Raw genomic sequence first — 14646 nt, forward strand, 5'->3', positions numbered from 1 at the left:
AACAAGTTTGCCAATTTCCTATGAGCCCATCTTGCACGACAGGCTCGAGGGCTATGTTCCTATCTCAGTCGTGCACAACAAAAAGCCTGGCTAACTGCGACATTTCAATCTGATTAACAAACCTTCAAAAATTCCCTTGCATTTCTCTTGCCGCCTTTGGTATCCATGGACTTTCACAATTTACAAGGTTTTTAGTTATGCGCGCACACATTCTACCATGTGAAACTGCACAACAAACCTATGGTTTGTATCAAGCTGTCATTTAATTAATTTATTGCTGCCAGTTCATTTACTTATCCTTATTACAAATGAATTGTTTGTTGTTCACTTTTTCCCTGCTTCAGGCCTCCAGTACCATCACTCTAGTCACTAATAAATCCAGTAAGGAATTTGGGAGAAACTTCTTTACCCAGAGAGCAGTGAGAATGTGGAGTCACTACCATGTGGAGTCGTTGAAGCGAATAGTATAGATGATTCAACCTAAGCATATGAGGGAGAAAGGAATAGAAGGATATGCTGATAGGACGAGATGAAGCAAGGAGGAAGGAGGCTCGTGTGGAGCATAAACACAGGCGTCGACCAGTTGGACTGAACGGCCTGTTCCTGTGCTGTTAATTCTGTGTAAAGGACTGCTCCCTAACATCAGTCCTGAACTTGCCGTTTACCAATTTCTATCTACGTCCTCTTGTCCTGCAGTCAATAGTGCTCAACATTAACCGTTCCTGCTCCCCTTAATCTCTTACATGCTCTCTAGGAGGCCCCTTCTCATTCGACTGCTTTCAAGATTGAACAACTTAAAAGTTTGTCTAAAATTTCCTCATGACAATCCTGCACAATTCAAATTCTGGTCTGAAACCGTGACTGCCCGGGGTTTGACTCGCTCAGGCTGAAGTGAGTGACGGAGTCAGTGGCGAACTAAACCCAGCCTTAGTGCGCCCCTTTTATACTGCTACAAAGTAGGAGTGGCAGTACAACTATACCCTTGGAGAACAATCAATCCACGTGCTCCTAAAAAGTCATCACTACAGCTTTCAGATGAGACAAGATTCAAGAAAAGTAATCGGACAGCATAAAATGTTATGTGTACAGACAGAAAGAACGCGTATTGATATAGTACCTTATTATCATGCCCTCAGGACATCCCAAAGCACGGTACAATCAATAGATTACTTTCGAAAGGCGGTTATCTTGTGTAGACAAATGCAGCAGCCAATTTGCACAGGGAAAGGTTCCAACAACAGTAAATAAACGACCAGATACTATGTTTTGACAGCACAAATAGAGCACTGTATTACAATCCAGCGAGGGAATCTATGGGGCATTACGAGACGACAGAAGAGGAGGGCTTGTTTCTATGTTAAAGTAGATAGAAAAACGGTCACCTAAAAACATTCTGTATTCTTAAAAGAATGCTACAACCCTCAAAAAATTAAAGAAAACAAAAATAGTTTTTATGAACAGAAAAAGGCCAATCGGCTCAAAGGGTCTTGTCTCATTTTGTTTTGCTTCACCTCAACCCCAGTGACTGGTCTTCTCCACATCGCCCAGAATCCCTTCTTTCCACAGAAACATGGCTAGTTGCCGAAACCCATTTCTGCTCTCAGTTTCGGTAGCCTGCCCTGGTAACTTACATTGATTGCAGATTAGTAAAAATATTCTGCCAGACTTCCCTTGTTACTTCTAACTTCCCAATTTCTGACTTGCATTTTTGAGTACTGTACATCAATTCGTTCCTGGAAAGAGAAACTTGCGTTCATTAGCTTTGTCAATTTCCCTTTGTAATTTAGAAAACTTAATTGCGTTTCAGAATTTTTATGGTTTGTTTCAATCAGGCCTACAGTCAACTGCAGTGGCAGCTGCGCATTGTGAATGTAAGAGCTCCCTTCTGTTTAAAGTGCCTGTGTGCTTCCTCGCTGTAGATCTGCACAGAGCCACTGATTTGTACTGGTTATTCTGTATGCCGAGGAGCACTCATGACAAGTTAACTGATTTACTGTCAATTTTCTCCCCTCTTCTCCTGAGGACACAGACTCTCGTTGGGCTATGGTCCCACAGGTGCCAGCAGTCGAAAGGGCCGTTCTTCATGTGTCAGCTGTTAGGCTGGCACGACAGTGGAGTCCGATTATGTTCCCCCACCCAGCAGCCACACTCTTTCCAGCAGGTGTTACTGGCCAGTGATCAGGCAGTGGCTGATTTTTAACCTCCCTTAGCCCAAGGACGTCGAAACCAATTGGAGGTACCTGCAACTGTTGCCCAGTTAAGGTCAGCGGATTGCACCAGGGATGTGTCGTGGTCTCTGTGGCTTTCAGTATCACATTACACAGGATATACGGCACAGAGACAGGCCATTCGGCCCAACCAGTCCATGCCGGCATTTGTTTGTGCTCCACATGAGCCTCCTCCCATCTTTCCTCATCTAAATCTATCAGCATAACCCTCTATTCCCTTCTCCCTCATATGCTCGTCGAGCCTCCCCTTAAATGCATCTATTCTATTCGCTTCAACACTCCCTGTGGTAGCAAGTTCCACATTCTCACCACTATTTGAATAAAGAAGTTCCTTCTGAATTCCCTATTGGATTTCTTGGTGACTATCTTATATTGATGTCCTCTAGTTATGCTCTTCCCCACAAGTGGAAATATTCTCTCTGTATCCACCCTATCAAAACCTTTCATAATTTTATAGACCTCTATTAGGTCACCCATCAGCCTTCTATTTTCGAGGAAAGAGACACAGCTTGTTCATCCTTTCCTGATATGTATACCCTCGCATTTCTGGTATCATCCTGATAAATCTTCTCTGCACCCTATCCAGTGCCTCAATATCCTTTTTATAATATGGCGACCAGAACTACACGCAGTACTCAGTATCATAGCAGGCTGCTTCCCCACTAAGCTGCCAATTTAAACTTTAATCCAACAATTATTAGCGTCAGAAGGGAATTTTTTTGGTGACTTTTTCCTCTCCCTTCCCTTCAGTTTCCCCATACCATACCATGACTCTCCAAAGAATTCAGGCAGCTGGCCAATATTAATTTTGATCTGCCTGCTGAGCACTGAATGACAACCTCCAATTACCCCTCATTACTCACTGAGTCGCACAAAATTAACATGAAATAATATTGTGTGATTGTTCACAGTATTAGGAAATACAGAGTTTCATCCTGAATGGGGGGGGAACAGTTGGGTTTCATTGAAGCTATGCATGTAAGATGCTCAAACAGATGAGAAGGTATAAATCAACCAGTTCATCGTGTCAACAGGAACGGAGAGCTCTCTGTTGCTCATCCTGCTCTCGGGCAAAGGAATTTTTTAATCTGCCGAGTACCACAAAACAGTGGCTTAAATTACAGCAGAAAATGTGATCAAAAGGTAAAAGCCTGACTAAAGGAGTCAACTTGAGTTTTTTTCCCCCCTTCAGATCAAATGGATTACTTTCAATTTCCTGACAATACAAATCTCAAGCCAATTCTTTACTTCAGATGCAAGTTACTTCAAATTGCTTGCCCTGATCTCCAGTGGTCTATGCCGCCCTTATCAGACGAGACGTTAAACCAAGCTGCCCTCTCAGGTGGACGTAAAAGATCCCATGGCACTATTTTTAAGGTGTGGAGATGCCGGTGTTGGACTGGGGTGGACAAATGTAAGAAGTCACACAACACCAGGTTATTGTCCAACAGTTTTATTTGAAATCACAAGCTTTCAGAGCGCTGCTCCTTCATCAGGTGAAGTGGAGAGATGCATAAAGACACAGCTTATATAGTCAGAGAATAATGCCAGATGATTACAGGTAATCTTTCTAACTGCCATTTATCACACCTCGGCAGAGAGATAATCACAGCAGTCAAAGGTGTGAATGGTGTCCAAACAGGTTAGTCAGGAAAACATTACATCAAAGAACAATGAGGTGGGGTCAAATGTTGTAGATGCTGGGGTCTGTATGAAAAACAAAAAACAGACAAAAAAACATTTTTTTGCTGGAAATCACAGCAGGTCCGGCCGCAATGTTTTTATGTCTGTTTTTTGTTTTTCATACACCTTAAATCTGTGCCCTCTGGTTATTGACCCTTCAGCCATCGGAAACAGTTTCTCTTTATTTACTCTACCTAAACCCTTCATGATTTTAAACACTATCAAATCTCCTCTTAGACTTCTCTGTTACAACTGATCAATTTTGGTCTAAATTTGCATGTAGAGAGTGCCTGTTCAGGCAAGGTACCAGAAATTGCCAGTGGCATGGAATGGTGCCCCAGCAGCAGTGACCAGGAGATGGCAGGAGCAAAGAGGAGAAAATGGGGAAAAAATCTTACAGCACACCCCGACAAGCTTCCTCATTGACAAATGACAGGAGCACTGGAAAAAGACATCGCAGGAGTAAGATAATACTGTATTTGCATGAGCAATTGCAATCCAGTTGCTTCAATGAGAAGAAAATATATATGAGAAGGTGATTTGAAAGAAAAACATTTTTGACTAAGCCTAAGGGAGGGGAGAAAACGGTCAACAAAAAATGCAGCATTCTCGTCTGTACAAAACATCTGACTGGGTGAGTTAAGGTGCTTACAGATGGAAGTCCAGGTCCCGAGAGAGCAAGGTAAGTACACCACTCTCTGGTGTCTATAGAAGTGGAGTTGGTCTGTGTGTGGACTGACTCCTGCACCGGAACGAGTAACTGTGTCACTGCTGTTGGCATGACATCAGTAAATGGCTGACTTCTCGACACCCATAATGTCCAAGGATTCAAGTCTTGGTGTCAAGGCCACAGATACCCTAAATCCGACAGATAGGCTTTAAAGGCCAGTCTCAGGGGTTCTGGGAATTGGATCACTTCTGCCTCCACAGTTAGAAAGCCAGGATATGTTTATCTTTGGTAATTGATACTAGCAGAGCGAGCCCTGCATGTTGGGAGCACATGGTAATAAAAGCACATTTATAAAGACTTAGTTTAAGATCCTTATGAGATTTTACCTCAATATCCAAACTACATCTCTGTCATAAATGACCTATCATTACAGCAATCTTTCAACAAAAGGTTGGATCTTCAGACAAGGTTTTGCTGTAAGGTATCACAAGCAAAACCGATTCCACCTTTCACTGACCACTTGAGTAGAAAACTACTGACCAGGATGATGCTATTTAAAACTGACAATGCCAACAGTGAAATATCACAAAAAATCAGAATTTTCTCAAGCACCACCAATTTTTCCAGTCTATAACACACCTGAAGGATCTTCTATGCATCGAGATCAACTGTTTCACCTCAATTCAGGCAGTGACGCTATAGATAGTGAACCCTCCAACACGTTTTAATGGATGCTTCAAAAACATATTTTGCAGTTCAATTCTGTTGAAATCCATGGGATTTTCTAACCATCACAAGAAGTCCATAAAAATTATTAGCAGCAAATTTCTAAAGCTAATGAAATTGCAGAAGAGTAGAGAGCCAAGAGACCAATTATTTTTAGCACAAGTGTGTTTTCTGAAACAGGAATCCTCGGGCAGGTCCTACAGAAGATGCATCTCCCAAAGAATTCAGCGCAGAAAGGGTTACTGTACCTTCAGTTTACTCCCATGAAATTTCTCTCTCCACATGGTAGGAAAAAGTTGGTGGTGTTCATACTCAGAAGCTCCACACAGGAGGAGTGGCGGTGTGGTGAACTGGTCAGTGCGGCTCATAACACAGCATGCCCATTACTAACAGTATGCAGTACAGTTACATCACCGTCTCCGGCATAGGATCCACCCTCTCCACCAAATCAGACTGGCCCCTTTGTCACATCTAGCTGTTTAGCTGTGGCATGTAGATCTTTTCTCTAGTACATAATCCGAGAAATGAGACACAGTAGATACTGCCTGCCGAAAATGGACTAGGTAGAAACTACGCTGAACACAGAACTACTATTTTTATACCAGACAGCTGAAATTAGTTGAATTTCCCAATATTCAGATCACATGTTTGCTAAATGCTTCATATTAAAGTAAACAGTGGTTGCATCAGAAATGGTTTCCTTTCCTATTTTGCTGAATTTCAAATATTTACAAAAAATGTGCCACTTCATGTAAATTGAAGCAATGAGACTTAGTGGGCCCAACTAACTTTTGGAGTGTTTCCTTTCACCACGTTCCTCATTGTTAGTATGGAGACAGTTTTTTTTGAATGCAAGCTCTGAGGTAAGGCTTCAGAAGGCTCACATTACTGTATCGCTTTACATCAGCACTGTGTTTTGTAAAGAATGTTTTTCACTCTCTTATTGTGATCCTGTGACAGGACACCGAGGATTCACTTGTGCCTGTTCTGGTTTAGAAATGTTGCACCAGAAGCGGGGTGATGCAATCATTGCAAATACCACAAACCCTGTAAACGTCGACTAGACCTTTGGGACTCTCCTTTTAGTTAATGGTCCATATTACACAGTGAACACGGAATAAAAATCAACGACCTCAAAAGTGTTTTAAGGGTGTAATATGCTCAAGGGGTTCGGATAAAGTTGCAAATGTCTTTCGGATGAGACTTTAAACCAAGCCCCGTCTGCTCTCTCAGGTGGATGTGAAAGATCCCACGGCACGATTTCGAAGAAGAGCAGGGGAGTTATCCCCGGTGTTCTGGGTCAATATTTATCCCACAATCAACATCGCCAAAACAGATTATCTGATTATCTCATTGCGGTTTGTGGGAGCTTGCTGTGTGCAAATTGGCTGCTGCGTTTCCTACATTACAACAGTGACTACACTTCAAAAAGTCCTTCATTGGCTGCAAAGCGCTTTGGGACAGCCCGAGGTCACGAAAGGCGCTATAGAAATGCAAGTCTTTCTTTTTCTTCCAAACAGGTATTCAAGTCCCAGACCTCCGGGACAGCCTTCGACACAATCACACTCACTACTTAAAAAAAAAAAGCTATGTTTAAAAATACACAATTTAATACTCACTAATTTTGGGTCAGTCTTCACTTATTCCAGCTAAACATCAGAAAAAACAATGCCATCGTCTTCAGCCCAGTCACAAACTCAGCACCCTCACCACTGACTGCATCCCCCTCCCTGGCCATTTTCTCAGGCTGAACCAGACTGTTGGAAACCTCTGTGTCCTATTCAAGACCAAACTGAACGTCCGACCCAATCTCCTCTCCATCACAAAGACCACCTACTTCCACTTCTGTAACATCACCCACGTCTGCCCCTACCTCGGCCCATCTGCCTCGGAAATCCTCATCCATGCTGTAGTCACCTCCATGCTCGACTATTTCAATTCTCTTCTGACCGGCCTCCCATTCTACACCTTCCATAAATTTCAGCTCATCCAAAACTTTGCTGCCATATCTTATCCCACGCCAAGTCCAGCTGTCCTTGCTGACCTAATTTTCTCCTGGACTCCCAATGTCTCAAATTTAAAATTCTTATCCTTGGGTTTAAATTCTCCCGAGACCTTGCCCCTCCCTATCAATGTAATCTCATCCAGTGCTACAATATGTCTCAGAATTCTCCATTTCCTCGTGTATCCCCCCTCCTTGTACCCCACCAGTGGCGGCCATGCCCTAAACCATCAAGGCCTCATGCTCTTACACTACACTGTGCCAAGTAAAACAAAAAATCTTTTTATTTGTACATAACTTTATAAAATATGATTGCTACTGAAAATTTGAAATTTTATTTTAAGAAGTGTACTTTGAACCAGGAGACGACAGGGCTTCCAGCTCAAATCTCAAGCTTGGGCAGGATTTCTGACAGCCTCCCCATCACCAGCGAGTCTATTAATTGAGAGAGCTCGACTCAGTTTATACCACTCATGCCTCCAGGTCAGGAGGCCGGAGTTTGAACCCCCAGTCTAAGCTTGTACAGCAGTGCAGGACTGAGGCAGTGCTAAATTGCTCAAGGTGCCATACTTCAACTGAGATGTTAAACTGAGGTCTTGTTTGCCTGTTCAAGTGGATGTTAAAAATTCCAAAACACTATTCAAAGAACAACATGGGAATTGTCCGAGATAACATTCCTTCCTCATCTGCTACCATCAAAAACAGACCGTCTGGTCTATCATCTTAGTTGTTTGAGCGATTTTGCTTTGTGCAAAATAGCTTTCACATTTGTCTAAATAGTAATAGTCACTGCACTTCAAAGTCATTCATTGTACGTTAATAATAAAACATAGCACAGCTAGAGTACTGCGCACATTTCTGGTCACCACATTACAGAAATATGTGTTTGCACTAGAGAGGGTACAGAGGAGATTTACGAGGATGTTGCCGGGACTGGAGAATTTTAGCTATGAGGAAAGACTTGATAGGCTGGGGTTGTTTTCTTTGGAGTAGAGGAGGCTGAGGGGAGACCTGATTGAGGTGTATAAAATTATGAGGGGCCCAGATAGAGTGGATAGGAAGGACCTATTTCACTTAGCAGGGAGGTCAATAACCAGGGGGCATAGATTTAAAGTAATTGGTAGAAGGATTAGAGGGGAGTTGAGGAGAACTTTATTCACCCAGAGGGGTCTGGAAATCACTGCCTGCAAGGGTGGTAGAGGCAGAAACCCTCATCACATTTAAAAAGTAGTTGGGATGTGCACTCGAAGAGCCGTAACCTACAGGGCTACGGAACAAGAGCTGGAAAGTGGGATTAGGCTGGAGAGCTCTTTGTCGGCTGGCACAGACACGATGGGCCGAATGGCCTCCTGTGCTATAAATTTCTATGATTCCATAAATGCTTTGAGATGTTTGAGAAATGTGATAAGGCACTGTGTAAATGTTTTTTTCCCCTCCCACTACATAAAGCATCAATTACAGTAACCCATAGTCTGAACTGTCCCAACCTCTCATGTGAGAATGGGATGAATACTGAGGAGGAGGAGACAAGAAAAGAACAGACAGAGGAAAAAAAAACAATTAAACATTTTTGAAACTGCTGAATAGAAGCTGCACATTGAGGATGACTGGATAAATGTCTCCAGCTGCCCAGACTAGTCACCGGGTCCATTCATTGAATACATATTGTAGCTAGTGAGTCATTAACATGGCTTCTATTTATACAATGAGTGAGATACAGATAAACAAGTGCTACATAGTTTACTCCCACCAATTCTCTTTGCCCCTTTTCTGAAGGTACTGACTCCTTGATGGGGTTTGGTTCGATGGGCATTGGGCAGCACTCTGATGCCCAAATGGCGATCCTTCAACTGTGAGCCAAGACAGTAAGTACCAACTACTTATTCAACCACAGAAAGCATCACAGCCAGCAAGAATCTCTGGCTAAAGCTCAGGAGTAGTAACTCTGGTTGATTTCCCTCGCTGCCCCCCACCCCACCCCATGTCTAACCTACGAACAGAGAGTTCAATTGTGGCACTCCTAAAGCGGCTCCAGGAGACATCGGGGATCAAATCTGATATGTTCCTGTACATCTCAGCTCTACAGGGCAGTAAATTTGCCAACTGGGTCAGCCGTGGCTCACTTGGTAGCACCCTTGCCTCCGAGTCCGAAGGTTGCGGGTTCAAGTTCCACTCCAGGGACTTGAGCACAAAAATTTCGGCTGACACTCCAGAGCAGTACTGAGGGAGTGCTGCACTGTCGGAGGTCCCCTCTTTCAGATGAGATGTTAAACCGAGGTCCCTCAGGTGGACGTAAAAGATCCCACAGCAAAAATTCGACGAAGAGCACGCGAGTTATCCCCCTGGTGTCCTGGTCAATATTTATCGTTCGATCAACGTCACTAAAACAGATTGTCTGGTAATTACCATATTGCTGTTTGTGGGAGCTTGCTGTGCGCAAATTGGCTGCCGCATTTCCTACATTACAACAGTGACTCCACTTCAAAATGTACTTCATTGGCTGTAAAGCGCTTTGGGATGTCCGGTGGTCATGAAAGGCGCTGAAGAAATGCAAGTCTTTCTTTCTTCAACTGAGCAGAGGAAGTGACTTTTTTTTAAAAAATTGGACTATTACACATCATCACACAACTAAAATGCAAGGAAATCTTTGTATTGGTGTTTTTCAGTTAGCTGTGTGTTTCAATTTCAATTTCATTAGTAGTTGATGGGACAGTCAGCACTTTCCAATCAAGAGTATCTTGGCACTGAAGTGAAACACGGGCTTCTGTGAATTTCAGCATCAGACTGCACTGGTTCAGCACAAAATATTGCAGAGGCAAACATATTATAACTGAAGCATTAAAGCAACAATTTTATCATTGGTTGCGTTAACTGTACATCAGTTCCTGTTGAGCAGCAAAAAAATAGGATTGAGGCATAGTGATATCCGCTTCACTTCCAGCAAGCGCAACATTAGGAACTAGCTAATGAGAAAAACTGGAATTTTGACATAAAAATAATAAATGCTGGAAACGCACCACAGGTCTTGGAATCTGAAAACAGAAGAGGCAGCTTAATAGTTTTGAGAAACACCTTTGTCAGAACAATTCTGGTGAAAGGCCCATCTATCACTTTCAGAATAGTTTATCCCCCAGCACATTGCTCACAGGGGAAGCACAGTTGTGATGTTTGGCGACTAACCTGGTTTGTCCCTCTAATGCCGCTGCTCAGGTGCTCCTCGTCGGCAAGTGGTCCAAGTAGGTCCCGAGGTTAGTTACAGGTTAATTGGGGTTAGTGAGGGAAGTTTACTGATTGCCAGGTGCTTGCAAAATTCTAGAAACTTAATTCACCGACAGAAGTCAATCTGTAATCAACCTAGTGTGAAATTCTGACAATTTGCAGCATAACAATATGAAGTGTGAACTACTGAAGGGTGATGAAGCATTTCAAGACTTTCGTATGGATAGATATTCTTTTCCCACATTTTATGCCATTAGGAACTTTATAAATTAAAACAGACTAAAAAAAAATTGATAGACAAAATAAAAGATGAAGAGAAATAAAAGATGAAGAGAATAAGGGGCAAAGTGTAAATAAATGCAGTGATAATGAGAGTGAAGCGTGCATGTCAGCACGAGCAAGAGGAAATATATGCAGATATATAACCCTGAAAACCAGAGTATTTAAAGCCCATCTGTAAAGAGTCTGGAGATTCTCTCCCACACACCAAGGAGCACCAAGCAGATAGGTCCACAGAACCAAGGGAGAGTCAAAGACTGATTAGTTTGACAAATCAGCCAAGCATCGCCAAGGTTGATATCATTTTGCTCTATGTTAGTTTCATTTTTTGCAGATAAAAAAACCATCACACAATTAACTGCCTCAATCCATAAATGCAAAAATCAGGCAAGTCAGAACCAACGTTCCCCCTAACTTCTTTTTGGGTGCGCGGCCCCTTTAAGGGGCTGAACGGCCCATTCGTAGTCGCGCGAAATTTAACATTGGAAAAGCCAGTCCCGGGCTGCGCGGGACCAGCAGACAGCTGCGCAGCTTAGAGGGGACGTTGGGCAGAACCATCAACTGTTACTCTTGATACATCGCAAGGTGCATCCACAAGCAATACATAAATGTAACCAAAAGGAACATAACTGCATATAAAATATGGTATGTCCTCATCGATAGCCAGAGCGATCAACAGCTCAGTGAGTAAATGCATATTGTGATAGCCAAGGGCTCAGGTTCAATCTGTGCTCTGTGCAGAATTTGTTGATCTTAGCCAGGGAGACGCTGGGGATGCTACGATTGGCCTCAGTATTCCAGGGCTAAACAGGATTCCTGATGATTCTTACTGGAAGTGCATTGTGTGGACATTGAATGAGTGGGCCCCACCACCTCCCGTTCCCCAAACACAAACTGATTAGCCTGTCAAGACAGACAGTTTTGGCACGTGCATAAAATAAGCAACGTACAGACCAGAGGGCTGCTGGCACTTGTGGAACTGTGTCCAACTTCAGGGCACTGCCTCCAGGAGTAGAGACAATTGAAGGGAAGACGTGCGAGTATAAGAGACTGCAGGGTTCAAGAAGACAGCACATTCAAGGACATTGGAGGGAAAAGGGAGCCTGGGGATGGTGTGGTAGTTTGCAAAGAGAGAGGGGGCCGAGGGCAATGTTCCCTTTTCTCGAGGTCCTGCGCAGCCGGTGAGCCGGCTTTTAAATTGAAAAAAACGCGCACGCACGGAATTTTGAATGGGCCGCGCTGCCCGTTAAAGGGGCCACCTGGCCCAAACAAAAGCTACAGGGAACACTGTTCGAGGGTGTGGTTTTTTTTTTTTTTTTTTTTTTTTTTTTTTTTTTTTGAGGAGGGGGTGATGACAGCGGTTTTCAGAAGGAAGGGAACAGTACTTGGAGAGGAAACTATTTGCATCAATTAGTACGGGGGCCAGGAAGTTGGGTGGTCAGCAGTTTAGTGGGAATTGGGTCGAGAGAGCAGCACGTGGGTCTAATGGACAAGATGAGCTCAGAGGGGGATGAGGGGAAATAGGAGAGCAGCCAGAGAAAGACACAGGGGTTCAGGACTAGGGCAGGAGTGAGCTTGGCTTGCTGGGTAAAGGGAAGGGATGATGCAGCAGAGGCAGCTGAACATATGGTTTCAATCTTAGGGACAAAGAAGTCACACTCCTCGCATGTTGTTGGTGGCAAGGACAGTAGAGGCAAGGGAGAGGGGCTTAAGGAGACGGGGTGCAGTGGAGAAGAGGCTGAGGGTCTTTCTGCATTCCAGGATGATGCTGACATAGTGAGCAGTTTGGGCAGAAGATAGCAAGGCCCGATAGTGCTCAATACGGTCTAGACAGATCTGTTGATGGAAGGCTAAATTAGTTGTGCGCCAGACATGTTCATGTCTGTGCACCTTGAGGGGATAAAGACGGAGCCCATACCAGAGGGAACAATCAGGGTGGGAGAGAAAGGTGGTTTTTACTGGGGGCAAGGGGATCACAGGCATGAAATTCTGACAATTTGAAGCATAACAATATGAAGTACGGTGGCATAGTGGTTAGCACTGTTGCCTCACAGCGCCAGGGACCCGGGTTTGAATCCGGCCTCGGGCGACTGTCTGTGTGGAGTTTGCACATTCTCCCCATGTTTGCGTGGGTTTTCTCTGGGTGCTCCGGTTTCCTCCCACAGTCCAAAGATGTGCAGGTTAGGTTGATTTGGCTATGATAAATTGACCCTTAGTGTTAGGGGATTAAATACGTGGGGTTACGGGGATAGGGTGGGATATGTGTTGGTGTAGGGGTTACGGGGATCAGGTGGGATATGTGTCGGTGCAGGCTCGATGGGCCGAAATGGCCTCTATCTGCACTGTGGGGTTTCTGTGATTCTGTGAAGTATGAACTACTGAAGGGTGATGAAGCATTTCAAGACTTTTGTATGGATAGATATTCATTTCCCACATTTTATGCCATTAGGTGAGGGAACGATTGAGATCATCAGCTGCAGAAGTATTGTGGCAATTTTTAAAATATTCATTCATGGGAACTGGGCGTCATCGGCAAGACCAGCATTTATTGCCCATCCCCAATTGCCCTCAAGAAGGTGGCGGTGAGCAAGGGCAAGGGCAGTAGAGACAAGGGAGAGGGGCTTAAGGAGACAGGAGCCACCTTCTTGGGTGGGGATCGGGTGGGATATGTGTCGGTGCAGGCTCGATTGGCCGAAATGGCCTCTATCTGCACTGTGGGGTTTCTGTGATTCTGTGATTCTTGAACGACTGCAGTCCTTTCACGACCTTGGAATGTTCCAAAGCGTTTTACAGCCAATTAAGTACTTTTGAAGTGTAGTCACTGTTGCAATGTAGGAAATGAAGCAGCCAATTTGCGCACAGCAAGCTCCCTCAAACAGCAATGAGATAACGACCAGATAATCTGTTTTTCGTGATGTTGGTTGAGGGATAAATATTGGCCAGGACACTGGGGAGAACGCCCCTGCTCTTCTTTGAATAGTGAATGTGATCGTTTACGTCCACTCGAGAGGACAGATGGGACCTCAGTTTAATGTCCCATCCAAAAGATGGCACATTGGACAATGCGGCACTCCCTCAGTACTGCTCTGGAGTGTCAGCCTAGAGCGAGGCTTGAACTCATGACTTTCAGACCCAGAGACGAGATTGCTACCACTGAGCCATGGCTGACACCGTGTGATGAGGTGTGCATATTCCAGAAGGATGGTGATTTCCCATGTAAAATAACTAAATAGTAACAAAGGAGATCATTTATTTTATATTTAGCAAAAAAATTCCAATCTTATGATTTCTTTTTAAAGTCTCCACTGAAATTTAGATAATCTAAAATTCAACAGGAACATTTGGGGTAAAGACCAGCCGAGGCTGGGGGCAAAGCGAGAGATATACAAGAATCATACGTCCGCTGATAATGGCTGCACAAGCAATAGCCTGAGGAAGGTGGGAGAGTTTCCCCAAACAGCATGAAACACATTTGTGGCACAATAGCAGTCGAGACAATCCAGATAGTCCCACACAACAATACAAATAAAAGTTAGGATCAGGCTTAAAGAACTGTTCACAGGGTAAACCCAGATGAGGTAATATTTCAGGTGCGGACTCATCAGAACACAAATGGTGTCCACCCAAAACTTCAGCTTGTTGAACGTGCAGTGCGTACTTATTCGGTTTTACTTTCAGATTTTCAGCATTTGAAGTTTTTCTTTGTATGCATATTAAGTTTAGTTTACTTGGATTTTATAAAGCTGTTGCAATATTTATCCATTTCCTCAAGTACATCATTCACAAAAAAGCCTCGAAATTCCACAGACAAAAGAGATAATCACCGTGTAATTTGTATT

General features: G+C 43.7%; 1 protein-coding gene across 3 annotated transcripts in view; it reads right to left on the bottom strand.

Annotated features, from left to right (window-relative positions):
• LOC147105037 (transmembrane and coiled-coil domains protein 2-like) overlaps nucleotides 1-14646 on the bottom strand; it is a 150202-nt gene that overhangs the window by 31168 nt on the left and 104388 nt on the right. The window lies entirely within an intron of this gene.

The sequence above is a fragment of the Somniosus microcephalus genome, chromosome 18, assembly GCF_052327205.1.
Source record: "Somniosus microcephalus isolate GS21.2 chromosome 18, FLI_Smic_1.0, whole genome shotgun sequence".
NCBI lineage: Eukaryota > Metazoa > Chordata > Chondrichthyes > Squaliformes > Somniosidae > Somniosus > Somniosus microcephalus.